The sequence below is a fragment of the Amphiprion ocellaris genome, chromosome 16 (genome assembly GCF_022539595.1).
Source record: "Amphiprion ocellaris isolate individual 3 ecotype Okinawa chromosome 16, ASM2253959v1, whole genome shotgun sequence".
Classification (NCBI taxonomy): Eukaryota; Metazoa; Chordata; class Actinopteri; family Pomacentridae; genus Amphiprion; species Amphiprion ocellaris.
The window spans coordinates 2,259,935-2,276,491 of record NC_072781.1 but is presented as its reverse complement, the minus strand read 5'-3'; the positions used below and the strand labels follow the sequence as shown (position 1 = coordinate 2,276,491).

General features: G+C 39.8%; 1 long non-coding RNA gene across 1 annotated transcript in view; it reads right to left on the bottom strand.

Moving 5' to 3' along the window:
- LOC118470541 (uncharacterized) overlaps positions 1 to 16,557 on the bottom strand; it is a 186,917-nt gene that overhangs the window by 2,917 nt on the left and 167,443 nt on the right. The window contains exons 11-13 of the long non-coding RNA XR_008604386.1: positions 13,917 to 13,981; positions 9,591 to 9,747; positions 3,040 to 3,087 (exon numbers count right to left, since the gene is read on the bottom strand). This is a non-coding gene — a long non-coding RNA (uncharacterized LOC118470541). The remainder of the gene's footprint in view (positions 1 to 3,039; positions 3,088 to 9,590; positions 9,748 to 13,916; positions 13,982 to 16,557) is intronic.

Genomic DNA, 16,557 nt, shown 5'->3' with positions numbered 1-16,557 from the left:
AACTCCATTATAGCTACCAAGCATAAGTCTGACGTACAGTTTAAATTTTCGCTGGTATTTTCCTGCTGAGTTGTGTTTCAGTGTGAGCTGATGGCTGTTTGTTGTTCCTGTAGTTGTATAAATATGTAAACTGATCAATATCATGATGCACGTAACGACTTTGTTAACATTTTCACTGGAGTTCCGACTTAAGGCGAAAGTCGACTTACGTCACACCGTAGGAACAGAAGTCCAACGTAAGTCGAGGACCTCCTGTACCTGCTGACCTAAAGCCTTGACAATACTGTCTTGTGAACATGCACATGGACTGCTTTGGACCGGTGTAGCTGCTGTATTATTCTACTTTCTAGTCCGCTACCAGGACTCTTTTCCTTACACAAGCAGTAGTTCAGCATCTATGTATACACACCACATCCCTTGTAGCTACAAGGTCTGTGCGAGGTTCTTCAAAAAGTTCTGTCACTGTCCACAAAAACTCAAATATTTGTCTTCATTTCGTTGCAGCTGATGCAATTTGAAAATCAGTAGTTGAGAGGGAAACCAAAAGAGGCAGCCAAATGTGGCTCTGAACTATTGCTCCACGAACCTTAATCACCCGACCTGCACTGTCTGACTTCTATCTGTTTCACAAACTGAAATCCCATTTGTGTGGTCACCATTTTAAAGTGATGATGACGTCATGCATGCTGTTGCTGAGAATCTGGAGGCTCAAGATATGACCCTCTGCCATGAAGGGATAGAGAAGCTTGAACATCAGTGGACCACGTGAATTGAAGTTAAAGGAGATTATGCTGAAAAATAACACAAGAACAATCTTTCTCCTGTTGAGGCCAACAACGTTTTGGAATACCCTCGTGTCTACGTGTAGATCTACGTGTAGTTATAACAGCAGTAGGGCACAATGTTTGGGCCGCATTTGGACATTGAAAACATTTGAAGATGAGTCTGCTCAGACTTTCGTGGACTTTTGCAAATAATGAACATTAACGTCAGACTAGTAGGTGCTCATGAACATAGAAAGTCCAACAATAACCTAAGAGTCTCGTCAAATATTGTTAAACTACTATAGTTATTACTACTAGTTATTTGTAATACTGGAGTAGTTCAGTCATGTTCAAACTAGAAACATCTTGTATTTTTAGATTTGCTACATATAAAACCCGGAAGTCTGAATCTGTGTTTTTGAGATTGACATTGGTGGAAAACTCAGCCATTTTCACTCATGATATGTCTTTTAGAATACAAAAAAAACATATAAACATGCTAACAAGGTAAACAAAACAAATCAAAAAAACCCTTTTCATCAGAGGAGGTCTCTAAGTAAAACAGCAACAAACATCTTCTAGACGTACACGAGTATCTCAAGTCAGCATTTGCTCTGATTGTCCATCATTGCATATTTATTTCCCACCCCAAAAATAGCAACCATGGGAATCATTTCCTGAACAAAGTCCCAAATGTTCTTGGACACTGATTTTGCTGTGAGTGTTGCAACAATGGAGAGGCCCAGAGAAAACTTTCACAGCGTGAATGTGAAACAAAATTAGTACCAGAGCTGATTCTTAAGTCTTCTGAGACACGTCCAGCCTCCAGTCTGGGAGAGTCAAAAGCGTCCACAGACAAAATACAAAACACAGAACTTGAGCATGTTACTTAAGCACTAACAGTTCTTTACATAACTGAGGTCAAAATGTTTCATTACACAGACTGAAAAAAAGATGAGATGTGTGGCCTGTGTGTGTTGCTGCTGGATTTTACTAAGTCAGAACTTGAGAGCACTTTGAAATCTAAAGGTCAAGTTCACTGGAGCGAGTTGTGGTTTACAGCTGTCAAACCAAAGTCAAATGTTAAGTCTTTATTCTAGTCATACAAAATCTGACTGCAGTTCAAATTCCAAACCTAACAAATCCTTAGTTGATTGCCCGTGAATAAATAAAGGGTACGATAATGTTGCATTGCATATATCAATGACTGGGCAGGCCTCAGTGTGGAGCTGAATCAGATACTGGACATCTATAATGAGGTCAAGCTGAGATGGATGGACGGACGGACGTATGGATGGACGGACAGATGGACAGACGGACGGACAGATGGACGGACGGATGGATGGATAAGTGATTTAGCCTTGATTTTAATATGAATCCTGATTTTTTTTTTTTTTTTTACTGCAGATCCAAGACATTATAGATCCCTGCAGTTCAGTTTCTTACTCAGTTTTTGGTCAATTCCACCTTAAAATATTAGTTCTCTCCTTGATGCATGTGTATATTTTATAGTAAAACTTTGCAGATTTGCAATTTGTTGTCATTTCAGGAAGCAGATCCTGCGGCATTTTAAAATTTGTTGCATTAACCCGACATTTGTAAGGCCGAAGATATAGATAGATAGTTTTTCCTCATTATTTCATGCATTTAAAAGAGAAAAAATGTGTTCTAGTGAGATAAACAAAGTGATAAATTTATGACTTTGGTGTTTTAGTGCAGAAATTTAACAAAATCTGACAGATTTGTTTTGGTAATTACAGTAATCGCAATAGATAGATAGATAGATAGATAGATAGATAGATAGATAGATAGATAGATAGATAGATAGATAGATAGATAGATAGATAGATAGATAGATAGATAGAGTGCATGTGTACGTAGTGCAGGGAGAAAAACCGTACACTTCATTCTTTTATAGCTCCATTCCAACAGATGAGCAGCATCAATCTTTACCTCTAGCTGCTGCCATCAGCAGGCTGGGAGGTGGAAATAAAACACAGACATACTGTACTAGCAAACCTTCTGAGAGACAGGAAACAAAACAAAAGAATCCCAGTCCACTCTGGGTCTCCTGTACACTAGGCTAATCTGTTTTGCCTTGTCCATTTTAGAGAACTGTACTTCCTGTCTGGATTAAATTCAACATTATTCCAATCCAATATTCCAATTATGCCACACACAATCTGTATGTCGTTAGCTTTAAGGATCGAATCACTTTCGTTACGGTTGTTGGTTATATGTCACTAAAATAATCATGTTGTAAATGAAATCATACCTGACAGTCTGTAGGCTTTACCATGAGGTGACTCAAGGCGTCCCTTTCCTGCAGAGATGGCAAAAGTGTTCAAGCAGCAGCATGACACTCCAGAATACAGAACATAAAGGTTTCAGTCAGATATAAACAGAGAAATATCAAGCAAAGACATCCATTTGAGTCCCAGAAACTGAGATTCTGAGGTGCTAATGAACGGATCAGTGATTTAAAAAGACAACAGATGTGATCCGTTGTACGTGTACCACTTTCCTAATAATGTCCAAAAAGGAGACTAAACTTCTGTTCCACCCAAAAGAAACGTTTGTCAGGGTGTAATTCCAGGAAATATATTCCCTGTGTTTCAAACCTGTGAATATTAAACCAAGATAGCAACGTTTCATGAACCTAAACCAGAGTGGGAGTGAATAGATGGAAAAAGGTAAATTATTAAGTCAAGTTGAAAACTGATTTCTTGTGGTATTCTGCTATTTGTTTCTATGCACACAGGTCTGCACAAATGTACCTGCAAAACAAGAAAAAGGCAGCTCAGAGGAAACGTTGCTGTAAAAGATGAATGAACACACAGGAAGAGGAATGCTGTAATGTTTGGAGAACGTTCTATCACACATTAGTTCCATTTTTCCAGCACCAGGTGTCTTTAGTCAGAAACATACAACGACTCGTGTCACATTTGCCTTAAAACACTTGTGTACATGCAGAGAATTAAAAAAGAGCAGCGACGGTGATGCTGGTGGACGGCGTTAGGCGGAGGAGGGAGGGAAGCAACACACAGCAAAACACAAAATGTTTTGAATTATACATTCCTGCCATCAGTGATAAATTGAGAGAAGGATTCATCATAAATCATCAGAATGCTGCGCTGCCTACCAGGAGAATTGCTTGGTGGGCAGCGGGCTGAGATTTAGGAGTGTTGTTGCCTCGTCTGGAGCTCCAGCCTGCAGCCACACCTTCAGCAGCGACTCTCCTTCCAGGTGGAGGTTATTTTCAACAACACTGAAGTCTTTATTCTCGCCTGTATTTCTGTGGTGCTCTTTTGTAATTTACATTGTTTTCCATCAGTTTTCTGTGTTCTTTTAAGATGCTCTGCAGCTCGTATGGCGGCCTGTTGGTAGATTTATATTCCAAATGTGCAGGAATCATTTTTATTTTTACAACAGAGAGTTATTTCAGTGTTACGCTCCAAAAAGCACATTTTAATTACTGTCAGCTGTCAACACAATTAGTTCCATGTATTTATAGCCGGCTGTGAAGTGAAGTAAATTAGTCGAGGACAAACACGACCTTTTTCCAGAAAACCCACATTTCTGGTGCATTAGTGCAAAACTTTATTTAGATTTTTTGCAGAGGAAGAGGTCGTAAAAGTGGGAATTAAATTTTTATTCTCATCAGAAGTGTGCTACAAAGTGCTTGAAGACTCTCTGCTTTGTTTACAGTGACGTGCACGTGTGGTAAGATATAATTGTGGACACATGAATGCTAGTTGATTACAAAAAAAAAAAATATCCTGATATACGACACAGCTTTAGAAAGACCAAACTTCCCAAGAGATAATAAAATGTCATCCTCTGAAATCCTAGAAGCCACACATGCACACACACATGCCGCAGCATCCTGCTGGTACGGTTTAGGTTTAAATACAGTGGTGCATTTATCCCAGCTGGGAACCAACTGCTGGAGCCGCTCTGGAGAAAATGCTCCGTAGGTCGGACACACCTTTGGACAAAAAGCGACGTCGTGACAGCTAAACAAACACCGCTGTGATGTGAGGCATGTGTGTCGCCCACACCTGAAGAACACTGAGCTACAATGGCCACCTTATGCTGCATGTTTTAATGCATGTGTGCGTTTCTTCGTGTTCCCTGCACCTGCTGCTAATATGAATGACCCAGTGAAAATAAGACTATGATGGTTAAAGGGTTTTCTGACTGCAGAAGGTTAAAAAAGATGCATGTATGTGGGTGAAAACATGTTTTCAACCAGGTTATGGTGCTAACTGTAGTAAATTTGTACATTTTTACATGCATATGGCATAAACCCATCAGCCTAAAATGCTACTAAGACATTCCATGTACAGAAAAATTGAGAAATCCAGCTCTGTGATGATAAAAAGCCATTTGTATCCAATCTGACACTAATTGATGACCACAAGATTTGCATACTGAGCTTCACAAGGCGCCACACAAACCAGTCTGAGGTGGGTCAGGGCATCAGTGGTCAGCTAAAACACCAGAGTCTGAGTGCAGAAGAGGCTGACAATCCCCGTTTCCCAGAACCCAGAGGTTCACACTCCACGTCTGTTGTCAATAAATAAATCACCAATGAAGTCAGACTCCTGTATTTACACAGTGATTAAAACTCACGAGCCGAGGCGCTTAAACGAACCTAAACAAAACAAACCAGTACAAAGGTTTCCCACACACATGTGCACTGGTGAGGTGCGCACGTGTACGTGGACAAATGCTGAGAACACATATGCCAAGGAATTTATGGCGAGGTAAGAACACACATAAAGAGAAATAACAGTGCTAAAAAGTGAACTTTTCTTATTTTCATAGCTGCAGTGGACATTATAGAGAATATCAGGTGCTCACAATATCTGTTCAGGTTAAAGACCTTAAAAAACTGTTAGATATAAAACTTTATTGTCAATTAATGTCAAAAAGGTTCTGTTTCTGAAAATTAAGGAACCATCTGGTTTGATGCAGGTGTTATGACTTTAACAGTTTCTTTTCCAGTAATGAAATAACTGAAATACTGTACAGTAGATGCTATGGGGGAAAAAGCCACCAGATAAAACACCATATTACCATCAGTAGTAGAACCTCTAAAGGTGAAAATACTGAGACACTGCACTTTAAACAAAGTTAAATCAAAAAAAATTCTAAATTCACCAAACATTGTTCAGAGATGAAATAATATTTGTACTAAAACTGCATCAAGTAATCAATTAATCAATTAATTTACAACTATTAAATGAATCCAACATCTATTTTGATAAATGATTCATCCTTTGGAGTATTTTTTTAAAGAAGAAACATCAAAATTTTCAGATTTTAGCCTCTGAAATTTTAATATTTTCAGCTTTTTTTTTCAGTGAATATCTTTGTGTTGTGGAGACATCCTCGGTTTTGGGACACAGTGACTGACATTTTTCACCATCTTCTGACATTTTTCACAAGTTTCTGACATTTTTTGCTATTTTCTAACATTATTCACTATTTTCTGACATTTTTCGCCATTTTGTGACATTTTTGCTATTTTCTAACATTATTCACTATTTTCTGACATTTTTCACCATTTTGTGACATTTTTCACTATTTTCTGACATTTTTCACCATTTTCTGCCATTTTTTGACATTTGTCACCATTTTTCACCATTTTATGACTTTTTGGCCATTTTCTTACATTTTTTTTGCCATGTTTAAAACATTTTCCACTATTTTCTGACATATTTTAGCCCAAACAATGAATCAATTAACTGAGAAAACAAATGACAAATTAAGCGACAATGAAAACGATCATTTGCTGCAGCTCCAGCTTGTACTGAAACATCGCTGCTCAAAGTCTCCACAACTTCAAATCCAGCTTCCACCTCCTCAGACTTCATGAGAAACGTGCCTCCATCGTGAAATAAACATCAGTGGGTAAAATACTGACTGCGACATACAAGCCCAGCTCCCCCCAACTCCAAGCTTCTTGGACAGCCCGCTAACTATCAGAGCGAAAATCAAATATTTTGTTTTGAGCTTCACTAATATCAGCGTTTTTACTCCACCCCTAATGGCATTTTTATTGATCGGCTTCTTAATGGCGGGCCCATATATTTGACAGCACTCATTTAAAGTAGAAGTGAGTAATAGCTGTCTGAGGGGAGGCCGTAAAGCTGTGTGTGTGTGTGTGTGTGTGTGTGTGTGTGTGTGTGTGTGTGTGTGTGTGTGTGTGTGTGTGTGTGTGTGTGTGTGTGTGTGTGCGCGTGTTTTTATTTCGTCATTGGAGTATGGAAGGAAAGGAAGGGAAGAAGAGGAGTGAAGGAGGGAGTTTTTAATTTACTGAGCGCTGGAGAGCAAGGGGAAAAAGGAGAGGAAGTGAGTGAGAAGAAAGGGGAGAGTTTAAGAAAGCGGGTGAAGGATAAGCAGTAAAAACAGAATTTGCTCAGAAGCATTTTTTTTTGCTTCACCTACGCGTTCATACATCACCTCTCTGCCTTCGCAAACAAACCTCAAAACCCCCTTTCTGTCCCCTCCTTCATCTCTCCCTCCTCATCCCTCCATCCCTCTCAGGTCATCAGCAAGCGAAGCCACAACAAAGAGGGGCCGTTGCCACGGTGACCTTGGCTGTGACATCATGTGGCGGCAGAAAGAAATGAAGCCATTAGGCCGAGGCAGCGCTCGCCCATAAATCAGACTGTTTCCAATAAGCTGCCGTAATGGTCATCCATCACCCCGCCAGCCAGCGCCCTCCACACCCAGCCGCCTGGGGGACGGCCACGGGGACGCTAGGGGGGAGGACGGGGGAGAAATGAGGGGGACACAGGAGGAGAAAGAGGAGTAGAAGGGAAGGTGAGGAGCCAAGAAGAGATGAGGGAAGAGAGATAAGAAACCCTGTGGAGATGGGGGGAAAGAGAGCGAGGATGATGGAGGAAAGACGAGTCAGACAGGGGTGATACCAGGTGGAAGGAAATGGACAAAAGAAGGAGAGGAGGGCGAAGGAAAGGGGACAGAGATCCTGATTAACTAAATCTCAGTTACATTTTGAGGAAAAACTGGGAAAACTCTCAGTCATCCACGTAATCGTTGAAGCTCCAGTAAAAATCGCCTCTTTTTAAGGCTCTCAAAGACCTTAATGTCGCATCTTTTCAGCAAAAATCATATATATATATATATATATATATATATATATATATATATATATATATATGTATGTATATATATATATATATATATATATATATATATATATATATATATATATATATATATATATATATATATATATATATATATATATATAAAAAAAAAACATGAGTGAGGAAAGATCAGTCAAATAGGGGCGATAGCATCCTGAAGACAACAGAAGAGGACAGAATTCCTGTTTAACTAATTCTTGGGGACGTTTTGAGGAGAAACATGTTTTTTGTGGTGAAAAGCTCTCAGTCATCCACATCATCCTTGGAGCTTCAGGAAAAAGCAGCTGGACTTCTGTTTTAGGTTCTTGAAGAAATTTCACCTCTCAATTAAGACATTTTCCGCTTGTGTTACCTTTGAGACACATCACAAATGTGTTTCTAACCGACCAACATGGGTGAAGTTGTAAAAACAGGTCAACATATTGTAGTGACCCTCTGTGATGAATGAGTGAGACTTTATCTGGTTCTCTGCTGGTTTATTGAACCTTCATACAGGCTACTGTGGGCCGTAGCCAACACCAGAATAACTAGAAAAACCCCATAACTTAGCTCCAGAATTAGCCACCGTTCCCAGCTCTCTCTACTGCTGACTCTCAGCCAATCAGAGGTGAGCTAACTAAACATGGTACGTTCACTGACATCAGGTAAATCTGGAACTGAACAATAAACACTGAAACCTCAACATCAACAACAATATCAGTCCGTTACAATATTCTGTTATCTTCTAGTAAAATGATTCATACATGCATGAAAGTCATGGTATTCAGGACTTTATGAAGAACTGATGGATATCGTGATGCACGGAACGGCTTTGTTTACATTTTCGCCGGAGTTCCGAGTTGCAGCAAAAATCAACAACGTTGATCAGTAGATACGGAACTCTGATGTGAGTCGAGGACCTCCTGTACTACGTCGGCACAAAAGACCTGTGCCGGCACAAAAGACATCTTCCTCAGCAACAAATGATCATTTGAGCATTTTCCTACTTTTCTTGTCATTTTGTTTCTGATTTGTCAGCATTTCTTTCCTCTGGGAGCATTTTATAAGCTGCACTTTGCAAATATTAACTTTACAATTCGATGGAAAACTACAGAAGTCAGACAAAACGCATGTATAGAAGAAGCTGCGGAGCGAACAGAAATATATCACAGGAAAACATCCTCATGCTGTGGAAACATCAGAGCGAGCCAAACCCCAAAGCCCTGCTAGCTAACCAGGACTGCAGGAATTACTCCACACTCCCAGCAGTCATGTCATCAGGAACCCGGTGGAACAGGAACGTTCTGTAGCCCCACACCACACCAGCCTCCTGCTGAAAGCTCCAATCTAACTTACGATGCCTGGAGCCTGCAATTGTGGTCCATCATCCGGACTTTTTCTCATCGGTTTGGTGGTCGGGTTTTTGTTTTGGTTTTTTTCACTTTTGAAATCTTTGCTCACAGTTTGTTCACAATCGGTGTTTTTTTCTTTTCATATCTTATTTATTTCCTGTCTACACTGTTTCCCTGCACTTTTCACTCTCCGTCAGTCCATGTGTGTGTGTGTGTGTGTGTGTGTGTGTGTGTGTGTGTGTGTGTGTGTGTGTGTGTGTGTGTGTGTGTGTGTGTGTTGGCCATATTGCCCATTTTGGCCAAAATCAACTCACCCAGAAGTCACTTTACAACCCCAGCTCTTATGAGCGCTGGAAGCTGAAAAATGATGTGTGCGGCGCGGCTCGCCTCTTAGGTTTCCCCCCAAGTACAGCGGCCAAATTGTTTTCGCGAGGTGCTGCGAGAGGCATTATCCATCATGTTGAATGAGCTCTGTAACTGGGATTATAAGAGCAAAAGTGCAAAAATTGACTTTGAGAGTGATAGCATTACAAGTGGGTCTTTCAGATGAAATAAGAGGCTGAGTGTGCGCTGGGCACTGGTGTTTTGGCACATGTTTGGTTAACACTGTGTAGCTCTGTGTGTGTAGATGTCTGTGTGTTACGAGCACTACATCTTTGTGTATACATATATCAATACGTTATGTCTGCAGATATATTGATTTATACGAGTTTTACAACTGTGTATTTATGTCACGCTGACAGAATGGAAAGAAATAGTAAACCTATCACATTTACACATTATTTCAGGCTCCAATCGCTGCAGATAAAATGAAATAAAGCCTGAATGAGTGATTTTCTATCTAGCTACATATTTGTACTGTTATTTAACATGTAAAATTAGATGCAAAAAAACAATAACATCAGATTTTATTGAATGGAACTGACAGTTTCTTGAGACTTATCGCAGCACTTTCATATTTAAAAAGACCAATTATTATTATTATCTGAATTTACAGTTATAACTAGGGGCTTACATGAACATTTTAGGACAGGGGAGTCCAACATGAGGCCCGCGGGCCAAAAGTGGTCCTCCAGAGGGTCCAATCCGGCCCTCAAAGCGTAAAAATTCCAGAGAAGACATTAACTGCAGATTGGAAATTAGTAAAACTATAAATTCAAAATCATTTCTAGACCATGACAAGTTGTTTGGATCATAAAGTAAAATACTAGATTGTTCATTGTTCTTTTGTCATTCTGTGTCTCGTTTTTGTAATATTTTGTTGTTTTGGTTTTTATCTTTTTTATCAGCCATTTGTCGTTGTGTTTCTCATTTATTTGTTGTTTTGTGTTTCATTGTTGTCTCGTGATCAAACTGATCTGAATGTGGAGCTGAACTAAGATGAGTTTGACTCCCCTGCTTTAGGATGATTTAAACACAGTGTATATATAACTGTTGTGTTTTAGCTTCTTTTTGTTTGTGTTAAGAGCCACCAGCAGGATGGAGTACAGCTGTGGTTAGGTACCAAACAGGTTTGAAACCCTGTTTAATCTGGAAATCAGGGTTCATAAGACACAAAAATAGAAATCTGACAGTTTGTTTACACATTTAAACCAACAAAAATAGAGAATAATCCTGCATCCGGCTGCATATTATGACCGATTATTATCTTTGCAGCCCGCATGCTAGCTGTGCTGCGTTTTTCCACTTGAGTCTCCATTACAGGAAATTAATGAACATGTCAAAAGAATATATACATGAATTCATGTTTCTGCCTCTGTGTGTATTTTTGTCTGCAAATGTACCTCGAGTGTGTCTCAAACTTGTCTTTTAGTCTGTGTTTGTGTGTGTTTTAGTGTGTGTTTGTGTGTGTTTTAGTGTGTTTGTGTGTGTTTTAGCAGCCCAGCGGGTTCTATTTTATTCTCAGTGGGTAATCTCTGCTCTGTACCAACTTAACCCTCATGTCGTCCTGCGGGTCAAACTCACCCGTTTTAAAGTTTGAAAATGTGGAAGAAATATATATTTTCACAGTGAAACTTCTGATGTCCACATTTTCGGGAAATTTTTGAACATTCTTTGGTGGAAAAAAAGAAATGTTAAAAGTTTCATAAGAACACATAAAAAAAAAAAACCAAAATCCAGCGAATTTCACTGGATTTTGGTTGGTTTTTTTATGTGAATGTTCTTAAAGAAAATATTAGAATTTTTACCGATATGTATGCAATCACTTTAGATATTTCTAGAATTTTTTTGGAAGATTTTTACTAATTTTTAAAAACTATTTACTGAAAGTTTTGCAAATTTTCTGAAATTTGGGGATTTTTTTTGCTGAATTTTTGGATTCTCTTCAGAGAAGGAAACAATATTTTTTGGTGCCCTAACTGAAGACAACAGGAGGGTTAAACTGCTGCCACGGCGTGTTCGGCCTCCACAAGTCACAGTTTCTCCGACTTTCACTTGGTCTGTCAGGCGACACTGAGGTCCACTTTAGATTTCTCTCTTCCAAAGCAACACAGATCTGATGGCTTCTAGCTGGTAGTCATTTCTGCTCATAGACAGCAGACACTGATTGTGCAAAATCCTCAATACTCTGAGGCATTTGAAATGCTCTGCATGAGACTTACATCAAAAATCTTTGTGTTATTCCTTGGTGAGGGAAACTTATGGTGCAATGATGAAGTACTACAGATTATTTCTAGAAATAATCAGATTTTAATTCAGAAAATCTGCCTGCATGTCATTGACCTCTATAGAATGAAGATAGATCTGTGGCGTGAATGCTAATTTTGCTAAGCTACTACTAGCTGATTCATTTTCCTGACTAATAATTAAACTATAAGATCAATAAAATGCGGAAAACTACTCAGAAACTTTAAATTTATAAAGACGTAAACCACAAAAGTGCACCAAATTCTCAAACTAGAGAATCTATAACCCCAGATTTCATTTTAACCATTTTTTTCTCTCACTCCGTATAATCTGTGTAAATATCCAACACTTTTTTTGCTTTTTCTATTATTTCTCTTTTATTTTTTCGGGGCTTTTCATAGCTTAGCTCCAGCTGCATTTACAAAAAACAAAAAGAAAAAAAACTATTTGCCTACATCAGCATATCAGGGCTCCAACTGCTTCTGTAATCTGTCAGAATGTGCATCATGGATCTGTTAGAACCTCAGCTTAAACAAACTATAAAAGACTTTCCGAGCTGATTGTACTGGGATGAATGTTTGTGGATGCTGGATACACTCTGGACATTCAGTTTTTATGTTTGGTGGTGGTATTACTATCAGAATTATCCTCATCAGAGATTTCAATATAGAGTTATTGATTTTTCTGCCTAATAATTAAACTATAACATCAATGAAATGCAGAAAACTACTCAGAAACTTTAAATTTGCAAAGATGTAAACCACAAAAGTCCAGCAAATCCTCAAACTAGAGAAGCTGGAGTGCTTAGATTTGTAAAATTTCTTGCTGTTGGTCACATTTCAGCAAAGGTTTCCTGTCAGAAATAGCATTAGTGAAAGAAAAGACAAAACGTGACGCCTAAATTAAGTCTGAATGGGAAGAAACGTTAGAGAAATATGTTCAAAATAGGCAAAAAATTCAACAACTTAAACTGGTGAGTCTGCCTGTTGTCATGCATGTTGATTGTTATTATTGCTGGAAATAGCTTCTATGCTAATATTTCGAACCAAAACTATCAGACGTGGAGAGAACCTTTAAGAACTGCAGCCTGAACTGTTGGCTTCTGTTGTCGCTTTTCCTCCCAAACATACTTTTTCCTTTCTTTCATCTCTCTGCAGCAGAATTCAGTTACTATCCCCCCTTCCTCTTTCTCTTTGCCTCGTGCACACACACACACACACACACACACACACACACACACACACACACACACACACTGGGGACCTCTGTGGCCCTTCTCAGCTGGTACAGAGCCCCATATGCTCCGGCTCCTGTTGTTATTGTTGTTGTTTGGCTCCCTGGCTCATTTGACGTGTGGACCCATGACAGTGTCCAGGACCCCTTCCAAGTCCTGCCTGGTGCCCCTTTGTGTGTATTAGTGTGTGTGTGTGACATTGTGTGTGTGTGTGTGTGTGTGTGTGTGTGTGTGTGTGTGTTGCGTGTTGCATCTACCGCTCGCTGTATTTGCTCTTGTTGTTTGAAGTGTTTCGTCTGGAGGGGCGCGTCTTTCTATCAGCGGTAAATGCAGTTATTTATTTACATCCCAGAGTGTGTATTCCATCTTCCAGAGGAGCATGTGGTAGTCATTTTTAGAAAGTAAAGCTATTTCTGTCCTCCTCAAAGGGCTGCTTGAGGGTTACGACTGGGTTTTGGGGTTAAGGTTGGAGCTGGGTTTGGGTTAAGGTTAGTTTGAGGGTTGGGGAATGCAACATGTCAGGGAGGTTTCTCACAAGTGCAAAAAAATATTCACACAACTGGATTTGGAGGGGAAGCCACCCACGTTGTTGCTATTCTCTCTCACACACAGACACAGAGAGTGAGCTGCAGCATTTAAAACAATCAGCATCTTCACCTTTTAATGCATTTAATGAGCGCTTTAGTGTGCACATCTCATGCAACTAGCTAAACAGTTGTGACGGCTATGATTGTGAGAGTGTTTTTAGTGGAGGCATGAAAAAGTTTATTTTACTTACCCTTTTTTTCAGTCTGTTTAACTTCACTTTCCGCAGTAATTTGCAGGACGTTTCCCTCGCTGGAGCTGCGTGGGAAAGAGAGAGAGTGTAAAGAGATATAAATAGACCAAAAAGGTGTCAACAAACTATGACCTTACAAATAATTTGCGCTACTGTTTGGGATTCTGCTGCCTGTAAACACGGGGAGGAGGGTCTGCGCTGCGTTTCATGTGATTTTTGGCCATCTGTCCACCGAGCACGCCGCCCACATCCCCTCTCCACATTCTGATGAGCTACAAGGACACATTATCTCCACTTAGCCCTTCGCCACTTGGCAACTGCGAGAACCATAACAACCAGCCTTTATGAAACCCACTTTTAAGCCGTAACTCTTATTGCCTTTGGAACACGAGGCATCATTCTCAGGGCCTCCCAGACCTTCCTCCCTTCTCTGGTGGTGCCGAGCTGCGCCCTTTCCAAGACCTCCTCCTCTAAAAGTCTTTGGTTTTCATCGTTGTAGAAATGTATTCAGGGAGACATTTATCAGAAAGCTGCCTGCCGCTGGAGACCAGACCGACGGCCATTTTACCGGGCCGGTCAGGGAGAACAGGGAAGGAGAACTTCACTGCAAGAGAATGACATTTACATGTATATTTACATTTATTCACAGCTGTCGGCGGATGGAAGCGACCCCGAGCGGCTGAGTGGGAGGACTGGAAAGGTCACAGCCTGGTGCATGCATTAAGGCTTTATTAGCTTAGCATATTAGCATCACCTACAGTCAGTCATGGTTTAGCTTTTAGCTTCAGATTTGGAGAGCATTGTACATTGATAAAATAAAGATAATTATCTGAATATCTTGGAAACATATGAGTTGGAAACCTGCTGAACCGAACTCTCTGAGTTCTCTGAGACGCATCCAGTCATTTAAGAAAAGCAAACAAAGAAAATGTGTTTCTGGGGAGATGGAGCAATAACAGGAGGGGGGAAAGAAATCTGCTTTTTAGAAAAATATTAATATAACGAGGAAGCAGAACCTCTGAAGCAACTAGGGAGTCAGTGAATGGACACACTAAAGTATTGCAAAACTTAGGATCCTAACAGCTGTTTATCTTATCTTTAACACGGTATTAAATATAGAGCAGAAATAAAGTGCATGCAGGGACACACAGCACTGATTTGTTGTTTTTTTCACATCTCTGCACATCTATTTTGCAGCTTCTCTCCTCATATTAAATGGCATCTTTGTGGAAGATGCAAACATTAAACACTAAATTACTTCAAAACTTAGGATCCTAGCAGTTATTTATCTTATCTTTAACATGGTATTAAATACAAGACAGTAATAAAGTGCACACAGTGAAATTCAGTGCAGATTTGTTGTTTTAGCACGTCTGATATTTTGCATAGGTGCCATTTTTTTAATTTTGCAGCTTTTTTCTTCATATTAAATGTCATCTTTGTAAAAGATGCAAACATTAAACATTAAATTACTTCAAAACTTTGGATCCTAGCAGCTGTTTATCTTATCTTTAACATGGTATTACACATAGAACAATAATAAAGTGTACACAGGGAGATTCAGTGCAGATTTAAGGGATTTGCTGGATTATTGCACGTCTCTTATTTTGCATAGGTGCCATTTATTTCTTATTTTGCATCTTCTCTCCTCACATTAAATGACATCTTTGTGAAGGATGCAAACATTCAGCAGCAACCTCGAAAAGACTAAAGTGACATTTCTCTGGCTTTTCTCAACACGCCAGCAATAAAAAACCTGACTGTTGAGCGAAATGAATGCAAAACGCCTGCTGTGTTTAAGTCTGAGACGTGATGCTCATTTCCCTCATTTAATGTGTTAGATTACACAATTACTTCTTTCCTACAAAGAACTGCAGCTGTGATAATTCTCTGTTAATTACATTAGCTAACAAGTTTTTTTTCCTTTTTTTTTACATTTAAATAATTCTCCCAAATAACATATCTTATCTCCAGAGATGCACATGGCAATGATTCAATTACACAGTGGAGACGAGGAATAAAAGAAAAGAAGAAAAACAGACACTAGACAGTGTTTTACTGTTTGTTTCTGCTCACTGGAAGATATATTTTTTGCTCTAATTTTGAGTTTTTCATGTTAATACGCCTGAAATCTGCTTCCAGTAGGAGTCGTCGTCAATATCTGTGCAGAAAACCACCTGACAAAGTGATAAACGACGCGCACGTGCACGTAAATACAACACACAAACACACATATGCATATAAAACACGCCAGGTTCCCTTCAAAAATTATTGTTTGGCCGAGTGCACACGCTGGCCTTGGAAACCACAGCCTCCGCCCTCCCCTCCCTCACCTCCAAACTCCCCCTCACGTCCCTCTCAGGAGCCAAAATGGCGTCCATAAATCAAGGAGCTAGATGTAATCTGCAGTGTCCAGAATGCGAGGGGCGAGGCTGCGGAGCATAATGCGACTGGTTCTCCATTGTCATTCAGGCGCAGGCAGCAGCACAGAGAGCCTTGCCTGCACCTGATAAGGGTCTGCACAGAGTGAGTCATAAATCAGACGCTGCCAACGGCTCCTCCGCCGATTTCACACCAGGAAGAGACAGAGTGAGAGAGAGGCACAATGTGGAGAAGGTGGTTTAGAATAGATGGAAAGAGA